The sequence below is a fragment of the Gorilla gorilla genome, chromosome 2, assembly GCF_029281585.2.
Source record: "Gorilla gorilla gorilla isolate KB3781 chromosome 2, NHGRI_mGorGor1-v2.1_pri, whole genome shotgun sequence".
Lineage (NCBI taxonomy): Eukaryota > Metazoa > Chordata > Mammalia > Primates > Hominidae > Gorilla > Gorilla gorilla.
Window position 1 is genome coordinate 68,034,592 of NC_086017.1, and position 19,995 is coordinate 68,054,586.

Sequence of the window (19,995 nt, forward strand, 5' to 3'; positions counted from 1 at the left end):
ATTAAAAAATTAGCCAGCATGGTAATGCATGCCTGCAGTCCCAGCTACTCAGGAGGCGGAGGCAGGAGGATTGCTTGAGCATGAGAGGCCAAGGTTGCAGTGAGCTGTGTTTGCAACCCTGCACTCTAGCCTGGGCAACAGAGCAAGACAGTGTAACACACACACACACGCACATCGTTGAAGCCCCAGATCAGCTCTCCCAACCCCTTAAGGGACACAAGACTAGCAACTTGTTTTGACAATGAACCTGGGCTCCTTTTGTGGGGGTGGGGTGGGGCTGGTAAACAAGCTGTCACCTGTCACCCTGCTGTGCTTATTGTTGCTGCTGTCTTCCCCTCCCTTTGCCTCTGTTTCTCTTTTTTTTTTTTTTAATTTTCCTTTTTTGAGACAGAGTCTCACTCTGTTGCCCAGGCTGGAGTGCAGTGGCAGGATCTCTGCTCACTGCAGCCTCCGCCTCCCAGGTTCAAGTGATTCTTCTGCCTCAGCTTCCCAAGTAGCTGGGACTACAGGTGTGCACCACCATGCCTGGCTAATTTTTGTCTTTTTAGTAGAGATATGGTTTCGCCGTGTTGGCCAGGCTGGTCTTGAACTCCTGACCTCAAGTGATCCGCCCTGCCTTGGTCTTCCAAAGTGCTGTATTACAGGCGTCAACCACTGCGACTGGCCTGTTTCTCCTTTTTCTAGAAGAGCTTTTGATTGCTGAATGCTTAGGAGGTACCTAGCACCCCTCCTCCGCCCCCACCTCCTCCTCCTCTGTCTCCGCCTCCTCCCCACCCCACAGCAGTGATACCGCTTTACAGATGGCACTACCACCTCAGGTGCTGCAATGACATGTTTGCAGATGCAAAGCTCACTTGGGGGCAGACCCTGGGCCCCTGCCTTCTTGACCCCAGGGTGCTAGCTCTACCCCCTGGTGATACCGCTGTGGAAACAGGAGTCCCCAGATAGGCCCCGGCAGGTGCCATGGTGATGGGAAATCACGGCTGGGTCCCCAGCCCTCCAGATGGGGGTTGGGGGTGGAGAGAAAAGCAGGGAAGGGAGACTGGATTCTTCTGACACCTGGCTGTCAATTGGGATCAATTGTTTGCCTCTGAGAGGAGGGAGGAAGAGAGTGGAGGAAAGGTCCTCTCCTCCCGGAGGGAGCAGCCTTATCTGTGGCCTGCACCAGGAAGCACTGCTTCCTGGACTCCTATCTGAGAAGGTCCGTGGGCTTCGGGATTGTGCAGTGGCGGGCAGTTCCCACACTTGCCAAAGAGTCCAGGCTCTGCCCGGTGGGGTCTGGCCGGGCCACAGTATCATGCTAGTTTGCCCATAGAGGAGCACAGGGCGCAGCCATTGGTTTCTCCACTGTGAAGCCTGGCGGCTTTCTGTTGGGGGAGGCAGCATTTGTAAATTAACAGCATGGGCTTTGGTGTCAGGCAGTCCAGAGCTTCAACGCTGGCTCTGCCGTTCATTAGCTGTGTGGCCCTGGGGAAGCTGTGTGGCCCTTGCCTCACCTCTCTGGGTGGTCGTGAGGATCAGATAAGAGCCCACAGGGAGCTGTAAGGAACAATTCCCTGCCAGAGTCTCAGCCACTGCTGTCTGTGACCAACACCTGCTGGAAGTGATGTTCCTGGCACAAGGCTGCCCCCTGGCTGCTTGTTGGCATCTGGGGCTACACCTGGTTGTCCCCTGCATGGGGGCGATGGTGATGTTACCCTGGGGTAAATTTCCCCACTAGAAGCCACTGCCTCCTGTTACATCAAAGACATCCCAGGGTGGGATGCACCTCTTTATCAGTCAATGGCTAGGACCACAGGGCAACCCTTACCTGCACCTGGGCTTGGCTGCTATGGAAACCAGCTGTTTGTGCAAATACCTTGAAAACTTTGAAACTTGACCGCGGACAGGCCTGGTGCCAGGTCCTTTCCGACTTTTGTGTTTTCTTTCCACCTTTCACTACTGACTTTGCCTCTTTCCTACCAGGAGTGGACAGGGCCGATGGAGGTGAAGCGGAGAGCAGCTGCACTGCCCTGTAGAGATTCCCAGGCCCTGCCCACTTCAAAGCACAGAAGCCCACCTCTTCCTCATCACATTTCCCTTTGCAACCCAGGGAGGCACTCACCAGGATGCTGCCAAGAAGGAAACATTTTATTAACATGTTTCTTTGTTTCCGATGCACTTATAACACTTGGGCCTCTTGACCAAGTCTAGTTTTAGGACTTCAAAGGGGCCTTGGAAGCCACATTTTGATGACTTTGGTGTAAAATGAGTAGGGCATATAGGGATTTGATTTCCCGTGAAAGTTGCACAGACTTAAAAATTAGCAGAATAGGCTAGCAGAATAGGCCGGATGTGGTGGCTCATATCTGTAATCCCAGCACTTTGGGAGGCCGAGGCAGGCGGATCACCTAAGGTCAACAGTTCCAGACCAGCCTGGCCAACATGGTGAAACCCCCTCTCTACTAAAGATAGAAAAATTAGCTGGGCGTTGTGGTGCAGCCTGTAATCTCACTACTCAGGAGACTGAAGCAGGAGAGTTGCTTGAACCCGGGAGGCAGAGACTGCAGTGAGCTGAGATCGTGCTACTGCACTCCATCTGGCCTAGGCAACAGAGTGAGATTCCATCTAAAAAAAAAAACATAAATAGTAGAATAAAGGTTAAAGGCAAAATGAGTGCTTGATCCTTGTCAACCCGCCAAGTTTATATTAAAAATGGGGAGTGTTGCTGTTAATTGAAGTGCGCGTTAGCCTCAGTTCTCAGCCCTATGGAAGTAGAGTCAAGGAAAGAGATGGAGTCTTTCCAAATCTCCATTAACTTGGAGGGGGAAGAGGCTGTATAATCCGTATATTTCACGAATAAAAACTCCCAGAAATTAGTATCTTATGCAGGTATTCTTTCCCTTTCACAATAGTAAATCATAATTTGAGGAAGTAAAAATGTCATACTGGGGGCAGTAAGGGCTCAAGCAAGCCTGGATTCAGTTTATTTTTCTGGCTTTGTCCTAAGGATGCTGCCTAACGCATGGTGGGAGGAATCTTTCTAAACAAAGAGATCCTTCTCTGCTTCGTGATAAGGCTTTTGTCTGAGCCCCCAAGCCCACGGGGACCGGCTCATGGGCATGGAATTTAGGGAGACCCACTCCACAGCCCTCACACCCTTTTTCTCTCTTCCTCAAGAGTTCTCAAGAGCAGGCAGGAAATGGAGAATTTACAAGCCTGACTTGTGGCACGGATCCACATATCCAAGGGTGTTTTGTATTTTGGACTCGCTTATCTCCCCGGGACAAAGTACAAAGATGAAAGAATCTGCAAGCCTTTTGTTGCCCATGTTTCTCCCTCTGCCCTGACTGCCTTGCCAAGATACCAGAACACCTCTCCCTGTCAGGGGCTGCCCTCCCTTTCTAGGAAGTGGACGTGCTTAGGGCAAAGCTGGTGCTGAACCCCGGCAGGGTGTATTCAGAGGAGGAGAAAACCTCAGCAGAAGCACCAAGTCCTGGAAATGCCAGCTTCAGGCCCAGCTACAAGCAGCCTGCTCCATAGCAGCAGAATAACCTCGTGTAGCAGCAGCATTCAGAGAACAGCGGGTCACATGCTGCAGGTTCAAACTGGATTCCAAGCCCAGCGCTGCTGCTTACCAACCGAGATACCTCAGGCGGTCACCTTCTCTGTGCCTCACTGCTCTCATCTGTAAAATAGGGAAATAATGGGAAACTTCCATTCTAAAATCAGATGAACTCCAGAAAGGCATCTCCCCCTGCCTCCCTCCCGCTCAGCACATCCACCCCCCAACTGGCCTGGGCAAACTTTCCTCAACCCAAAGCTGTTGCGAGAGGGACTGCCTGAGTGTTGCAGAGATTCGGCTCCCCAAGGCAGACTGGAAGGGGCACCCCAGCTAGGGAAAGGGAGGCTTATGGAGAAGCCATTAAGCGTGGTGGCTCTAAGGTTGGGCTGGGGATTCAAATCCTGGCCCTGCCATGACCTCTGGCAGGCAGGTCACTGATCCTTCACAGAAAACTGTGCCTCAGTTTTCTTTCCAATGAAATGGGGTAACAGGACCCACCCCATAGAGTGTTCTGAGAACTCACTGACAAAATATACATAAAGAGCATTTCAGGCCAGGCATGGTGGCTCACTCCTGCAATCCCAGCACTTTGGGAGGCCAAGATGGGTGGATCACTTGAGGTCAGGAGTTCAAGACCAGCCTGGCCAACATGGTAAAACCCCGTTTCTACTAAAAATACAAAAATTAGCCAGATGTGATGGCATGTGCCTGTAATCCCAGTGGGGAGGCTGAGGCAGAAGGGTTGCTTGAACCCAGGAGGTGGAGGTTGTGGTGAGCCAAGATCACACCACTGTACTCCAGCCTGGGTGACAGAGCGAGACTGTCTCAAAAAAAAAAAAAAATGGCATTTCACAGAGTCCAGTACATGATAAGTGTTCATGAAATTACTATTATTGGTGTAAGGGAACTAAGACATTAAGTTCTGAGTCCTAGGAAAGCAGTGTGGTGTGGCAGAGTCTTGGGCTGGGCATTAGGGTTAGGCAGTATCAGTAGGAGTGGGTGGGGTGGGGTGGGCCAACCGCAGAACTCTGTCTGAGGTGGGATGTTGGTGGCCTCAGGGAGTGGCCAGAAAGGTGGGAGGAGAAAGGGGTGAGTCACATGCACCTACGAGGGCTCCAGCCCACATGCCAGCCTGTTCTTGTCCCCTGGTTTCAGAGCTTCACCATTTTCCCTTTGCATAGGCCTAGGCCAGTGACAGACCTGAGGGCTGCTCCCACACTGCGCCATCCCAGGGATTGTTAGATGGATGGATGGAGCTTAAATAAATTAATAAACTAAGAGTAAGAAAATTATCATCGTAAGTAACACTAACGCTATGCACTGAGACTTACTATCACATTTTTTAAAGGAGAGCTTGTCAAGGCTCAGAAAGGTTTAGTGACTGGCCGGGCGCGGTGTCTCACGCCTGTAATCTCAGCATTTTGGGAGGCAGAGGCAGGTGGATCACTTGAGGTCAGGAGTTCAAGACCAGCCTGCCCAACATGGTGAAACACCACCTCTACTAAAAGTACAAAAATTAGCTGGGCGCGATGATGGGCGCCTGTAGTCCCAGCTACTTGGTAGGCTGAGACAGGAGAATCGCTTGAAGCCGGCAGGCAGAAGTTGCAGTGAGCCGAGATCGCGCCATTGCACTCCAGCCTGGGCGACAGAGCAAGACTAAAAAGAAAAAAAAAAAAAAAGGTTTGGTGACTTCCCCAAGGTCACACAGGTAGTCATTAATGGTCAAGGCTGTGTTAAAACTCGGTAAACCTGTCTAGGAACGGGGCCGTGAAGTTGTGCACGGCTCCAGACACAGAAAACAGAAGCCAGAGGAAGCTCTCCTAGCGGGCCGTTGGCCTCCTTGGGCCCGCGGAAGGCGGCCCTTTGGGAGCGCCTCTCTGCACTGTCCCAGCTCCGCTCCCCTCTCGGGGAAGTTGTGGGCCTCGGGGACGAGAGAGGACGGCTGCCTGGGTTGTCGTCGCCGCAGTGACCGCTAGGGGTCGCCTTGGACACGCGAAATACGTCCGCGAGCGGAGTCCCTGCGCTGGGGAAGGCGCGGGCTCTCCCAGGCCAGGAGGAGGGGGACCCACCCACCTCTCCTCTTCTGCGCTGGTAAGTCCGGGGACTCCAGCGCAGACGCTTCGGGGGTGGGGCAGAGAGGCTGTCTGGAGTTCTAGCAGCAGACCCCGCCCCGCAACCGATTGACTCCAGGGTCCTGCCGCCCCCAAGCCCCGCAGCTCCTGACTTCCTCCCTTCACCCCTCACCCCCACTGTCCCCCGTAACAGAGCCAATGTGAAGTGCGCCTAGGCATAATTTACTTGAGCACATTTCCCGGGCACCTACTGTGTGCCAGGCTCGGCCCGCGGAGACACCCGAGTTACAGGGCAGGGCAGGATCAGCTCCGCGAGGCCAGGGCGTTTTGTCGTGTTGTTCACTTGCAGCCCGGGACACACAGTAGGCCCTCCGCCAGGAGAGAATGACTAACTGGTGCTTAGCTCCTGCTCAGGCAGCCTGCAGGCGAAAGGTTCATCAGTCACTACTGTGCGTGCCCCGGGGAGGCATCTCAGACCCAGCTCTTCCACTTAACCTGAGTTTCTTCCCCAAATTTCCCAAACCCCTCACAGTCCATTTCACACGTGGAAAGACTGGGGCCCAGAGGGCAGTCTATACATCCGTGGCCTTTCTTGCCTTTCTAACTGGGGGGTCCCAGGCTGCAACACTCTTCCCCTGTGCTTTGCCCCTGGCTAACTCATGTTCACAGTTTAGGTCTCAGTCAAACGGCACCTCTTCCAGGAAGCCTTCCCTGACCCACTCACTGCAACCTGGCTAAGCGTCTGCCTCCCCTTCTAGAGGGTGAAACCCTGAGAGCAGAAAGTACCTGGGCTCTGTCTTTCCTCATCTACATTTTGAGCCTGGCTTGGTGCCTGGCACAGGGTCAGAAGCTAATGACGTTTGTTGAATGAAAAGTGGAAGGCAATGGCCCCAGGGCCCTGTGGGTAGCCTCCTTCTCCCTGGTCAGGGAGGCAGAAGGTGTGAGGATCCAGGTGGCTGACTTTGTGGTACCGCCGAGGCATCAGGTGGGTCCTCCCCTGCCCCGCCCTGCCTGCGCCTCTCTCAAGTGCCCATCCCACTTCCTGGGAGAATTTTGTGTCTGTAACACAAGGACGTGGGTTTGGGGGTTAAACCCTGAGATTCCTCAGTTTACTCATTTGTGAGAGTGACGCAAGACGGCCTGTTTGCAAATCACTGTGAGGATTAAGTGATGTAACAGTAAAGTCCCCAGCCCGGGGCCTGGCATGGAGTAGGTACACACCAGCGGGCACACCAGCCTCAGTGCCCTGGGGCAGTCACATGGTTTCCAAGCCTCCATTGCCCCACTTGGAAAGGAGGACATGAAAGCCTACTAATGGGGAGGATGGTTTAAGGCACACAGAGCACAGCTTAGCACCTGGCACCTCATGGGCGCTTGTGAAACTGCAGCTGATGTTGAGGGAGCACTTCCTCCCAGCCAGACACTGTCCAAATGTTGAGGGAGCACTTCCTCCCAGCCAGACACTGTCCAAGTGTTTTATATGCTGGTCTAGTGTCATTCTCCCAATACTAAGGGTAGTTCCCACTCTCACCCTCCTGTACAGATGAGGCCACTCCGCTAGCAAGGGACAGAGCTGCATATCTGAGGAGCTGGACCCTAGAGTTGCCCTGGAAACCTCCTCAGCTGCGTGTCCAGCACTCCCTGAGGCCAGGGAAGACTGGGCCTCTTTTTGGACCCCCATTGGGTGCCTGGCACATAGTAGGTATGCATCAGAGTTTGCTGAATGGAATAGAGGATGCAGCACCCCGTGCGCCACCCCAGAGCCCTGTGGGTGTGAAGGTAAAGGCCTGGGCCCGTCCCTCGGGGGAAGGACAGGCACCTTGGGTGGGTTGTGGCCAGGCTCTGCACCCTTTTCCAGCCTGGTCTGTTCTTCTGCCTGTGGGACCCCCCAAGTCCCCCAGGGCAGCCCAGCCTCTCCTCTCTTTCAGAGCCTTGGCAACCCAGCCCTCATCGGCTGCATGTATCCTTGGAGATGAGGCTCTGGGAGCCCAAACACAGGCCGCAGAGCTGTGGGAAGAGCCATTCTTCCCTCCTCCACCTCTCCCTGCCCCTGGGGAGCTGTGGACCTCCCAGAACCAGGCCTGCTGGAAGGAATGCATCCAAAAGGAGGCCACCGCCCGAGTTGCCTGGAAGATCAACGATGGCCACAAGTACCTAAGGGAGGGGACCGTGCCCAGGAAGCAGCTCCAGCAGGCCCCATCCAGGTCAGCCTTGGTAGGGGGCCCAGTGCCTGCCACCAGCTCCCATGATAGCAAGGACGTACAGGTTGGATGGCTAGAGACCAATGGGGCCCAGAACCAGCTGTCCAAGGGGGCCCAGAACCAGCTGTCCAAGGGAGTGGGTGTCCAGGACTCCCCACCCAAGGGAGACAGAGTCTGGGAGGCCAGAAAAGCAACTCAGGGGCCAGCAGGTCAGACCAGGCCAGAGGGCTTAGAAATGAGGCAGATCTTCCCAAGAATCCTGCAGCTGCTCTTCCCAGGCATCTCCCACAATGGCCAAGGCCACGCCCTGGACCTCCAGGCACGGCATCGGCTGAAGCCCGAGGAGAAGTTCCAGTACCCAGTCATGTCATCCTAGGAGTACAGCTGGCACGTGGGTAAGGGCTACCACCATCTTGCCATTCCAGGCCTCTAGCAGGCAGGCCTGGCCTCCCTCCCCAGCCTCATCCTTCACCACCCCTCACCCCTGGCTCATGGACCTGGATCACCTTCCTCTGAGCACATAGACCTTGGGGATGTGCTTAGGCACCTTCACACTTCCAGGCCTTTTCATGCTCTGGTCTCTCCACTTGGGATGCTCCTCCTGCTGCCCCACCCTGATGAAATTTCACACATCACCTCTTCTGGGAAGTCTTCTGAGATGCCTCCAAGCAGATTAGTTGAGCCCACCTTCATGCTTCTGCAGGTTTTTGAGTCCACAGAAGCACTGGGCACACGGAATCACCATTCCTTATATATCCATCTGGCCTGGGGAGCCCTTTGGGTTCCAAGACTTCTTAGTTAACTTTATTCATGCCCTCCCAGCTCCCAAGGCTGGTACTTGACTGTGGAATGAATGAACAAATGTATGAACATGGACTAGGGATGAGAACTTGATTTGCAATCAGGAGGTATGAGTTCAAATCCTGGTTCTACCACTTCTGAGTTGTATGATCTCAGGCAAGAGCCTCAACTTCTCTGGGCCTCAATTTTCACATCTGAAAAATGGGAATAACCTAGTATGTGCCTTCCTGTGTCATGGAGTTTTGGGGAAATCAAGTGGGAAAGCACTTGGAATAGGAACTGTCTTCACAAACCCCCTGTGAGGTAGGAACCAAGTGTGATTCCATCATTCAGAATGGAGAGGAGATCTGGAGTTACTGAATCCCAGCTCTACCTGGAAATGAGTCACTGAACAAAAAAGCACAGAATTGTGAATCAGTTTAATTAGGAGGCTTGGGTTTGATTTCTGGCTCATTCATTCATTCAGTCTGTCAATCATTTAACAAGTGTTTATTGAGCACCTGGTATGTGTCAGACACTTAACACTTTTTGTCCCTGGGCATACCACAGAGAACAAGACAGACATGATCCCTGCCCTCACCAAAGGCAGACAACAAACAGATAATGATGCGGTGTCAGGCAGTGGTCCACACTACTACAGAGCAGCCCTTTTCCATCTTTCCTATGCACAGGAATCAGCTGGGGTCTTGGTAAAATGCAGGTTCTGACTGGGGCAGGGAGTGGGCGGTGATGGGGGAACTTCTGCATTTCTAACAAGTTCCCAGATGGTGCTGATGCTGCTGGTCCATGGACCATACCTCGAGGTCAAGGCTAAAGGAGAAGATAAGTTAGAAGAAGGAGATGGCCAGGTATGATGGCTCACGCCTGTAATCCCAGTGCTTTGGGAGGCCAAGGCAAAATAATCACTTGAGTCCAGGAGTTTGAGACCAGCCTGAGAAACATAGTGAGACCCCATCTCTACAAAAAAATTTAAAAATTAACCAGGCATGGTCGTGTGCAACTGTAGTTCCAGCTACTTCGGAGGCTGAGGTGGGAGAATTGCTTCAGCCCAAGAGTTTGAGGCTGCAGTGAGCAAAGATTGTGCCACTGCACTCCACCTTGGGCAACAGAGCAAGACCTTGTATCAAAAAAGGAAGAAGAAAAGAAGGAGAAGGAGAAAGAGAGGAAGAAGAAGAAGAGGAAGAGGAAGAGGAATAAGAAAAAGAAGAAGAAAAAGAAGGGGAGGAGGAGGAAGGGGAGGGGGAGGGGAGGGGAGGAGGGAGGAGGGTGGAAGGGGGAGGGGAGGGGAGGAGGAGGAAGGGGAGGGGGAGAGGAGGGGAGGAGGGAGGAGGGTGGAAGGGGGAGGGGAGGGGAGGAGGAGGAAGGGGAGGGGGAGAGGAGGGGAGGAGGGAGGAGGGTGGAAGGGGGAGGGGAGGGGAGGAGGAGGAAGGGGAGGGGGAGAGGAGGGGAGGAGGGAGGAGGGTGGAAGGGGGAGGGGAGGGGAGGAGGAGGAAGGGGAGGGGGAGAGGAGGAGAGGAGGGAGGAGGGTGGAAGGGGGAGGGGAGGGGAGGAGGGAGGAGGGTGGAAGGAGGAGGGGAAGGAGAAAGAAGAGAAGAAGGAGGACAGAAGGAGGAGAAGAAGAGGAAGAAGGAGGAGGAGGAGAAGAGGCTGCTCTGGTAAACCTGGTGGTCAGGAAAGGCCTGCTGGGAGGGAGCATTTGAGCAGAGTCCTAGGTATTATAGTATCTACTCCACAGGACTCATCCACAGTGCAGGTCTCAGCTGAAGCACCACACAGCATCCTCCCAGTCCCCTCCTGCTCTGGCCCATGCGTCTGTGTCCGCTGCCTGTGAAGCCAGTGCCAGTTATAGGGTTGCCAGATCTAGCAAATAAAAATGCAGGATGCCCAGTTACCTTTGAATTTCAGATAACAAATAATTTTTTAGTGTACATATGTCCCAGATACCTAAACAACAATTTGTTGTTTATCTGAAATTCAAAGGTAACTGGGCATCCTGAATTCCATCCTGGCAACCCAATCATTGAGGTGCCAGTTCCCATGCCGGGGGGCTGGGACTGCAGGTGCACGCCACCATGCCCAGCTAATTTTTGTATTTTTTGTAGTGATGGGGTTTTTCCCATGTTGCCCAGGCTGGTCGCGAGCTCCTGGCCAAGAGATCCGCCCAACTCAGCCTCCCAAAATGCTGGGATTACAGGTATGAGCCACTGTGCCTGGCCTAGATGACAGACTTTTTTTTTTTTTTTTTTTGAGACAGAGTCTCACTCTGTCACCCAGGCTGGAGTGCAGGGGTGCAATCTCGGATCCCCACAACCTCTGCCTCCTGGGTCCAAGCGATTCTCCTGCCTCAGCCTCCCGAGTAGCTGGGATTACAGGCACCTGCCACCACACCCAGCTAATTTTTGTATTTTTAGTAGAGACAGGGTTTTGCCACATCGGCCAGGCTGGTCTCGAACTCCTGACCTCAGGAGATCCTTGGCCTCCCAAAGTGTTGGGATTACAGGTGTGAGCCACTGCACCTGATGACAGACTTACTATTGACCACTTCCCCCTCCCCACCACAGTTACAAACAGGGGCAGTGACATTCCAGTGGCTGCAAAAAGACACAGGGAAGAGGGGTTAAAGGCATAATCTGGACCCCAGCTAGGTCAGCCAAAAATGCCCTTTTACACATATAAAGCACAGTCTAGGGCCTGGCATGAAGTAAGTGTTCAAACAAATGGTAGCTGATATTATTAGCACCGTAGTTGTAGGTGGTGGTGACTCAACAGGCAGGATTTGCAGCTTATGGGCATGTGGGGAGCTAGTTCAGCCTTGAGTAGCCCCCACGTGCCTCCTGTGGAGCACTGGTATGGGTGGGGTATCCAGGGACAACAGGAGAAATGGGATGTGGGGTAAGTGAGCTTGGGGTGGGGTAGAGTCAGAATAGTTAATTGGAATTGCCCCCCTATCAGGACAGATCCTGGTGGTGCTGCCAAGGTGGGGTGTCGAGGTCTCCGTGCGATGTCAGGCATTACCCTTTGGTTATGAGGTCATAGGAGGGTCTGAGGGTCCTAAGGTAGGGGTCAAGGGCCCTAAGAAGGCATGGCTGGTCCTAGGTGGTACAGAAATATTGCACTTTTTAAACAACTGAAGCAGCTATAGTAGTGTGTCCCTGCTGGCCCTCGGCCCTGTGGGTTGGGGTAATGTGGCAGGAGGAAGGTGACCCTCACTCTCCCCAGCCTCTGCTGTGTTGCAGGGGACGCTATGAAGCACATCAAGGTTCCAACTTATGCCAAGGTCCAGTCCATCACAAAGGTGTTTTACACCAAAAGTGGCATCTGCCATTTCCCATGGCAAACAGACCAGCTCACGTGAGTCCACATGGGGAAAGGTCCCCAGAGCTGCTCCTATCCTACGCCCATGGCCCATCTGGACCCTCCGGCCAGACTCACCCTTGCTCTGCAGCTGTCGAGCCCCACCGCCTCGCTGTGCATGGGTAGGCATGAGAGTGACTAAGGCGGGGTCTGGACCAATCGGTGGCCCTCCCTCCCAGCTGTCTGCCTCCAAGGACCTCAGCTCCTTGTAGGGATGCCTCCGCCCCTGCCGTCATTGGCAAGGCGTGGACATGGGGGCTGCTTTCCTGGGGGGAAACAGTGGGGTTTCCAAGTGCTCCCTCAGCAGAACCGGGGCAGGAGAGGGCTCGCTAAATCCTTAAGGTGCTAAAGGGAGAGAATATCTCCCTGCTTTTTATTTCTCTACATTCTGTTGAAGGGATCCATAGTGGGGTTGCTTAGTGCCAATTTACCCCATAGTTTAGGGAAGAAGTAGTTTACGTTTTTGCTTACCGCTTCTCTCATCCCTCAGAACCTGTGTTAGTCAGGGTTGCCTCACTGCTAAAACAAACAACCCCTAAGTCCCAGTTGCTTAAACCAATAAAGACGTCTTTCCTACATGGCTGTCCAATCTGTTGGGCAGGTGACCTTCCACCTGCTGATCCGGGGACCCAGGCTTCTCCCACCTGGTAGCTCTGCCATCCCCTAGGGCCTCACAGCCCTCCCCTGAGTCCTCTACATCCAGCCAGGGAAAGGGGAGAGAGACTGAGCATGGAGAGAATACACCTGCTCTGAACCGCCTTGGCCTGGAGCTAAGCGGTGTCACTTCCTCTCCCATTCTACTGGTGAGAACAAGTCACATGACTCCTAGATGTGAGAGGGGTGGGTTGATTCATGGAGCCATGCGCTCAGCAGGAAGAGGAGAAAGGGTACCACAGTGGCCTACATGTCTTGTGCAGCCACCATGCTAAATTCGAAGCTCCTTCCTGTATCAGTTTCTTAGGGTTGCCATAATAAAGTACCCCAAACTCAGTGGCTTAACACAACAGAAATTGGCGATCTCACATTTTTGGAGGCTGGAAGTCAGATCAAGCTGTGGGCAGGGTCAAGCTTTCTCTGAAACCTATAGGGACAAACCCTTTCTTGCCCTTCCTGGCTTCTGGTGGCCACCGGCATCCTTGGCCTTCCTCAGCTTCCAGCTGCAGCACTCCAGGCTCTGCATTCCTCGTCACGCGGCTGTCTACCTGTGTGTCCCTCTGACTTCCCATGACTGTCTCCTTAGAAGGGCATCAATCGTATTGGATTAGGGGCCCACGCCTCCAGTATGTCCTCATCTTAACGAATTACATTTGCAGTGGTCCTATTGCCAAATGAGGTGGCACTGGCAGTTAGAACTTGGAAAAAAAAAAACTTAAATATTTTTGGGCCAGGCGCAGTGGCTCACGCCTGTAATCCCAGCACTTTGGGAGGCCGAGGTGGGCAGATCACCTGAAGTCAGGAGTTGGAGACCATCCTGGCCAACATGGTGAAACCCTGTCTCTACTAAAAATACAAAAATTAGCCGGGCATGATGGCAGGTGCCTGTAATCCCAGCTACTCGGGAGGCTGAGGCAGGTGAATTGCTTGAACCTGGGAGGCTGAGGCAGGAGAATCGCTTGAACCTGGGAGGCTGAGGCAGGAGAATCGCTTGAACCTGGGAGGCTGAGGCAGGAGAATCGCTTGAACCTGGGAGGCAGAGGTTATGGTGAGCCGAGATCGCACCGCTGCACTTCAGCCTGGGTGACAGAGCAAGACTCTGTCTCAAAAATAAATAAATAGTCTTCTGGGAGGAACAATTCATTCCATACCACCTCCCTTCTGACAGCTAAACCTTGATTACTCATATTATCTTGATGGGCCTCCCTCCTTCTCTCAGAAACAGTTCTCTTGCAGAATCCCAGACATGTCGAATGATTGTCCGTGGACCCATCTGATGTTGGTGCTCACAGAATCTGATTGCTTAGAAGGCCTCGGGCAGGTGGGGAATTCAAATAAACATCCCTGCATACAGCTCTTTCAAAACTAAAATGCTCATGGGCAGGTCTTGTTCAACCAGGATATTGTGGTACACTTCCCTCCTTACTTGGACAAAAGGGCAGTTCCTCAGGCTGGACAGAGAAAGCACTGGGCAAACGAATCACTCTTCCCGGGTCTCTAGTGGTCTGTCTCTTAGCCTGAACCGTCAGAGAGGAGCTAGACCACTTAAAACTGCAAATGCAACTATCTTGTCTGGTTTTCCCTGGGCAGTCTTGGGAATGTGAGTGAGCATCAATGTGGGAATGGATTCCCTTGAGACACACACAGCAGCCTTGCACAACAGAGCTGCTGGAAAAACACCTGCCAGGTTGAATCAAACACCAAATGACCCCCGGGTTCTCTAGAGTTACTTGATTGAATGCAACAAATATTGATCCATTAGCTCCTGTGGGCCAGGCCTAGGCTGAGCTCCCGGGGAATGAGGGGTCAGAACTTGGAGCTCACAGGACATAGTGAGAAGGGCTGTATGGGGGACAGTGGACACCTTTGGTGCACAGAGGAGCCTTCCTGAGGGAGGCCATTGTCATTTCTGTCATTGAAACAATGCTCAGAAAGACCTTAGCACAGTGCCTGGCTCTATACATGTGATTTATATTAATAATAATTATCTCTATCAGCAGCAAGTCTTCAAGCTCCTTAGAAAAGGAATGGCTGCAGCATTTCTCAACTGGGATTCTGTGAATAAATGAAACCCTACAGAAAATGACACCAGTGACTTTTCTCAGTCCTCCCAGGAATGACACCATTCTACAGGCATGGGAAAGAAGTTGATTCATTACAAACAGGGGCTGTCCCCGAATGTTAGGGCTTAATTCTTTCTGGGAAGTCAGTTAAGAAAGGCTGGTGGGGAGTTTATTTAGGTATTTAATGAATACCTGTTTGATATCTGCGGGCATTGTTCTAAGCCCTACACTGTCCAGTTCAGTAGTCATGATCCAACCACATGTCCATTGAGCATTTGCAATGAGTCTTATCCAAATTGTGATGTACTCTAAGTATAAAACACACACTGAATTTCAAAGATTTAGTATAATGAAACGTAAAATTTCTCATTAATAACTTTTATATTGAATTTTATGTTGAAATGACCATACTTGGATAGATTGGGCTAAATCAGAGGTTGACAAACTTTCCCTGTAAAGGACTGGATAGTAAGATTTTTCAGCTTTGTGGATCACCTGGTCTCAACTATGCAACTACTCAACTCTGCCATTGCAGTGCAAAATCAGCCATAGACAATACAAAAACAAATGGGCATGGCTTGTTCCAATAAAACTTTATTTAAAAAAACAGATGGTGGGCCAGATTTCTCCCACAGGCTGTATAGTTTGCTGATTTATGTGTTAAAATATTAAATATATTACTTTCACTTATTTCTTTTACTTCTTAAAATATGGCTACCAGAAAATTTCAAATTACATTTTGGCTTATATTATATTCCTATTGGACCAGACTGGTCTAAGAACTTTACAAATATTAACTCTGGGGGATGATGCTTTTACCCTGGCAGAGGGGTGTGTGTGTGTGTGTGTGTGTGTAGGCTGAGATGTGTGAATTCCAACGACAGCCTAGAGCGAGTGTGGAGTTGGCTCCCTGGCCTGGCTTCACCACTGCTGAGTGTGGAGCCCAAGTGCAGACTGGCTTGTGGAGGTTTCCTGCGGGTATCTGGACCTGTCTGAGCCCTTTCTCTTTCTAGGTTCACCTCTGGACTAAAGGTAAGTTCCCCAAAAGGCCACCGGGTGGTGCTGTCGGACCACAAGCCATGGTGGTTGGCTCACTGGAAACCTGAGCTCTCCACCTGGCTCTGCCATTTGCTGTGTGGCCTTGGACCTCAGTTTCCTCACCTGTAAACAGGATTAGACTAGACTGAAGAGAGCACGAACTTTGAAGGCAGGCAGACCGGGATTTTAATTCTGCCTCCCCCAGGGCCCCATTGTGACTTTCACGGGCATTAGGCACCTTTGCCTTTATAGATCCTTTCCCCCATAAAAAATATTAAAATTGTATTTTACAACTATATTGGTATAAAGACAAACATGTTATTATTATTATGTTAATTTTTTCTTCATCCCCAAAGTTCATGTTTTTCTTTCTGATTCTGAAAGAAATTAACACATTTCCATGGGCCCTAGGCACGGTGCTGTGCCTAATGGGTGAGTCACCTGGGTTCAATACGCCCAGCTGTATGCCCTCGGGCAAGTTGTTTAACTTCTCTAGGCCTCACTCTCCTCGTCTATAAAATGGAGATGACATCAGACTCCACCTCACTGCTGCGGTTGGAATTCAGTGAGATGGCCCATGCCACAGCCTCTTAGCACACAGCCTGGCACACAGCAGCCCTTAGCAAATGGCAGCCATTACTTATTATTATCTTTAAGGATATTTTCAGCTCTAGCCTCTAGGAAACTGTGAAAAGATCTCAGGAGCGGGAATCTCAAAGTAATGATAACTCGGAAAAATAAAACTCCCAGGGTATTTGGTGGTAGAGTTTCCCAGAGCATAGAGGGGCAGCAGGAGGAGTTTCTGTAAATGACCAACCTCCTCCCACCTGCCATCGGAAGACGCATTTGAGGCAGGGACATGGGCTGGTATGACCCAGCCAGAAGCTGAGCAGGCTGAGGAATATGTGCCAGGCAGGGAGACCCCTGGGAAAGAGCTGAGTGCGTGTGTATGTGCACGTACACACACACACACACACACACACACACACACACAAACCTGCATCCATAGATTCTTGTTTCCTCAAATTCCCTTATTTTGATTTAATTTCAGTAGCTTCCCTGAATCCCAAAGATTGACGCCACTGTTGCCAGGGTCTTGGGGACCGTGGGGACCCGCTCCTCCTTTGAAATATGGCCCATGGGCAAGTGACATGGGGATGCTGGCTCCTTCAGGATCATTCAGGTGGAAGCCCGCCCTGATCAGGAGACTCAGCAGCTGATGCAAATGTGAGCCTCTCTCAGCTGCCCTGCTTTCCACCCTCACGCCTGCCTGGGCTGGGTGCCTTTCCTCTTTCCAGGAGGGACGAGGGATGTGGCCCCCAGTTTGTCGCCCTTTCCTGGTTTGGCAACTACTCTTTATACTTGCCCTCTCCAGCCCAAGGGAGAGATAGGAGCAGAGTTGCTGAATTGCAGGAGCTCCCTTCACCCACCCCACCACCAGCAGGGTCAGGGAGAAGGTCACTGGGGGAGGGTTTCTGTATTTGTGGCAGGAAAGTGGTGTTGACAAGGAAAAGGATGTCACAAGGACTGGAAGCAGGGGCGTCTCCATCCTCAGGGTTACTTGCCAAAATATTTGCCGTGGTGAATGACAAAGAAATGGAACCCTGGCATGATTCCTTGTGTGGCAAAAATTCATTCTGAATAACTAAGCTCGAGCAACCTGCACACCCAGACTTAAAGCAGCCTACCCTTTAACAGAGCAAGCCCTGTTAATACTAATATACAAGTAAGGGAATTTAATTTATCGAGGGCTTACTAGGCATCAGGCACATCCTCCATGCTTTATATCCATCATCTTATTTAAACTTTACCTATGAGGTTGATTCTCTTATTATCTCTATTTTACACACAAGGAAACTAAAGGTAAGTAGCCTGCTCGAGGTCCCACAGCTGGTAGGTGGTAGAGACTACGGCTCCAAAGTGAGCCTGGTCCTTGCTACCATGCTACACCTCGCCTCACCAAGGGGGACTGGGAGAGTGATTTCAAATCTGGGCCTCAGATCATGTGCCTTGGAATCAACTGGGGGACTTGTTGAAATTGCAGGTTCCTGGGCCCTGGCCGTAGATCCTTTAGACAGACTCTGGGAGACTGGGACCTGGGAATCGCCATGGTAACTGGTTCCCTGGGATTCCAGTGCACACCAAGGTTTAGACTCTTTTTTGTTCGTTTGTTTTTTTTTTGTTTTGTTTTTGAGAAAAGGTCTTGCTCTGTTTCCCAAGCTGGAGTGCCATGGTACGATCACAGCTCACTGCAGCCTTGACTTTCCAGGCTCAAGTGATTTTCCTGCCTCAGCCTTCTGAGTAGCTGGGACTACAGGCATGCACCACCATGCACAGCTAATTTTTTTATTTTTTGTTCAGATGGGGTCTTGCTATGTTACCCAGGCTGGTCTCAAACTCCTGGGTTCAAGTGATCCTCCCATCTCAGCCTCTCAAAGTGCTGGGATTGCAGGTGTCAGCCACCGCACCCAGCCAAGCTTTAGACTCTTTGGACAAAGCCAAGGCTAAAAGGGTGCCTATGACCAGGGGACACCCATTTTCCCCAAAAGGCCACCAGAGTTCCTTGCCCAGGCCAGGCCAGGTGACCCAAAGGGACAGGAGGATGTTTGCAGCTCCATTAGGTTATGCGCAGTGAGACCATGCCCTGCGCTGTGCCCTCTTGCCTGTCAGAATTTGGCCGGAATAAGAGCTGGCAGATGCCTGTGGCTCCAGTAACCTGCTCCTGGGCAGGAGTGGAGGGATGTCTTGTTGGGAGGAAGCTGCAGGGTGTCAGGACCAAGTCAGAGCCATGGACTGATTCATTTAGTGTCTGGTCTTCCTTCCCATTCCTCCCCCAGCCAGCATGGAGCCTCAAGCCCCAGCAGCCAGGGTTCTTGTCCCAGCCATGTGGGCTTTCGGAGCTTGCAGTACTTTGGGACAGAAGGATGAGCCTCTCTCTCCGGAATAAGCCCATTTATGACTTGCTTGACTTTTTTTTTTTTTTTTTTTTTTGACAGAGTCTCACTCTGTCGCCCAGGCTGGAGTACAGTGGCATGATCTCAGCTCACTGCAACCTCCACCTCCTGGGTTCAAGCAATTGTTGTGCCTCAGCCTCCCAGTAGCTGGGACTACAGGAGTGTACCAGCATGCCTGGCTAATGTTTTGTATTTTTAGTAGAGACAGGGTTTCGCCATGTTGCCCAGGCTGGTCTCGAACTCCTGACCTTGGCCTCCCAAAGTGCTAGGATTACAGGCATGAGCCACCACGCCTGACCTTGTTTGACCATTTTGGACCTTGGAAACTGGCAAGTTTCCTGGGACTGTGAGCTTTGGCTTAGGAGAAGGGTGACAGATGTGTTAGCAGCCTTGCCATCACTCACCCCTCACCAATTCCAGTGAGACCTTTGTCCAATGAGGTTAATTGGACATTTGAGGAAGATAGCTTCCCGTGCTTAATCAGGGCCCTTTTGATTTTATTCCCCCAGTCAGATGTTACATAATTTCAAGTGTCAGACTTAAGGTCTTTTTCTCCTACATCAAAAGTCACATCATCCCCAATATATTAAAGGAAAAAAGCGAAGAGTGGAACCATGCATATGGTGTGCTATATTTTGTATTTTTAAGGTTACATATAGTGCTCATTTCTGTGCAGACTCTCTGGAAAAACACATGAGCTGGGAAGAGGGGCTGTTTCTGAGACAGGAAACTCGGGGATGGGGTCAGGGCATGGCATTCCTTTTCCCTGCTTATTCTTTGGTACTGTTCACACATTTAGCCATGTTCGTGTATGACTTGAACAAAGAAACATCAGGGAAAACAAAGCAAAACAAACAAAAATGGGCACCTTGGATACAGGCTAAATGGTGCTGTGTTGTTGGACTCCAATGAGCCTCCTTGATTGCAGAAAGATAACAAAATCCTCGAGTCCCAGCCAGCCCACTGGGTGTTTGTCACACTGGGGCCCCAAAGACCTCCAACACTGACCTTGGTGACAAATATAATGTGATGGATGTTGCAATAGAGGTAGGGCGCACATGGGGGCTGGGGGCACTTGGCCCGGGCTCTGGAATAGGGCAGGGCATGGCGGGGGGGAGCAGAGCCAAGGCCCCCAGGGTGGCAGAGCATGGGGTATGCAGGGCGGAGGACATCCTCCTGGAGCAGGGGTTCAGGGTGGGACCCTGGCAGAAGGTGGGGCTGGCGCAATAAGCCAGATAGCAGAGACCTTCCTGGTGGCCAAGACTGAGCTCTCTCCGATGGTGATGGGAGCCGCTGAAGGATTTATGGGCAGAG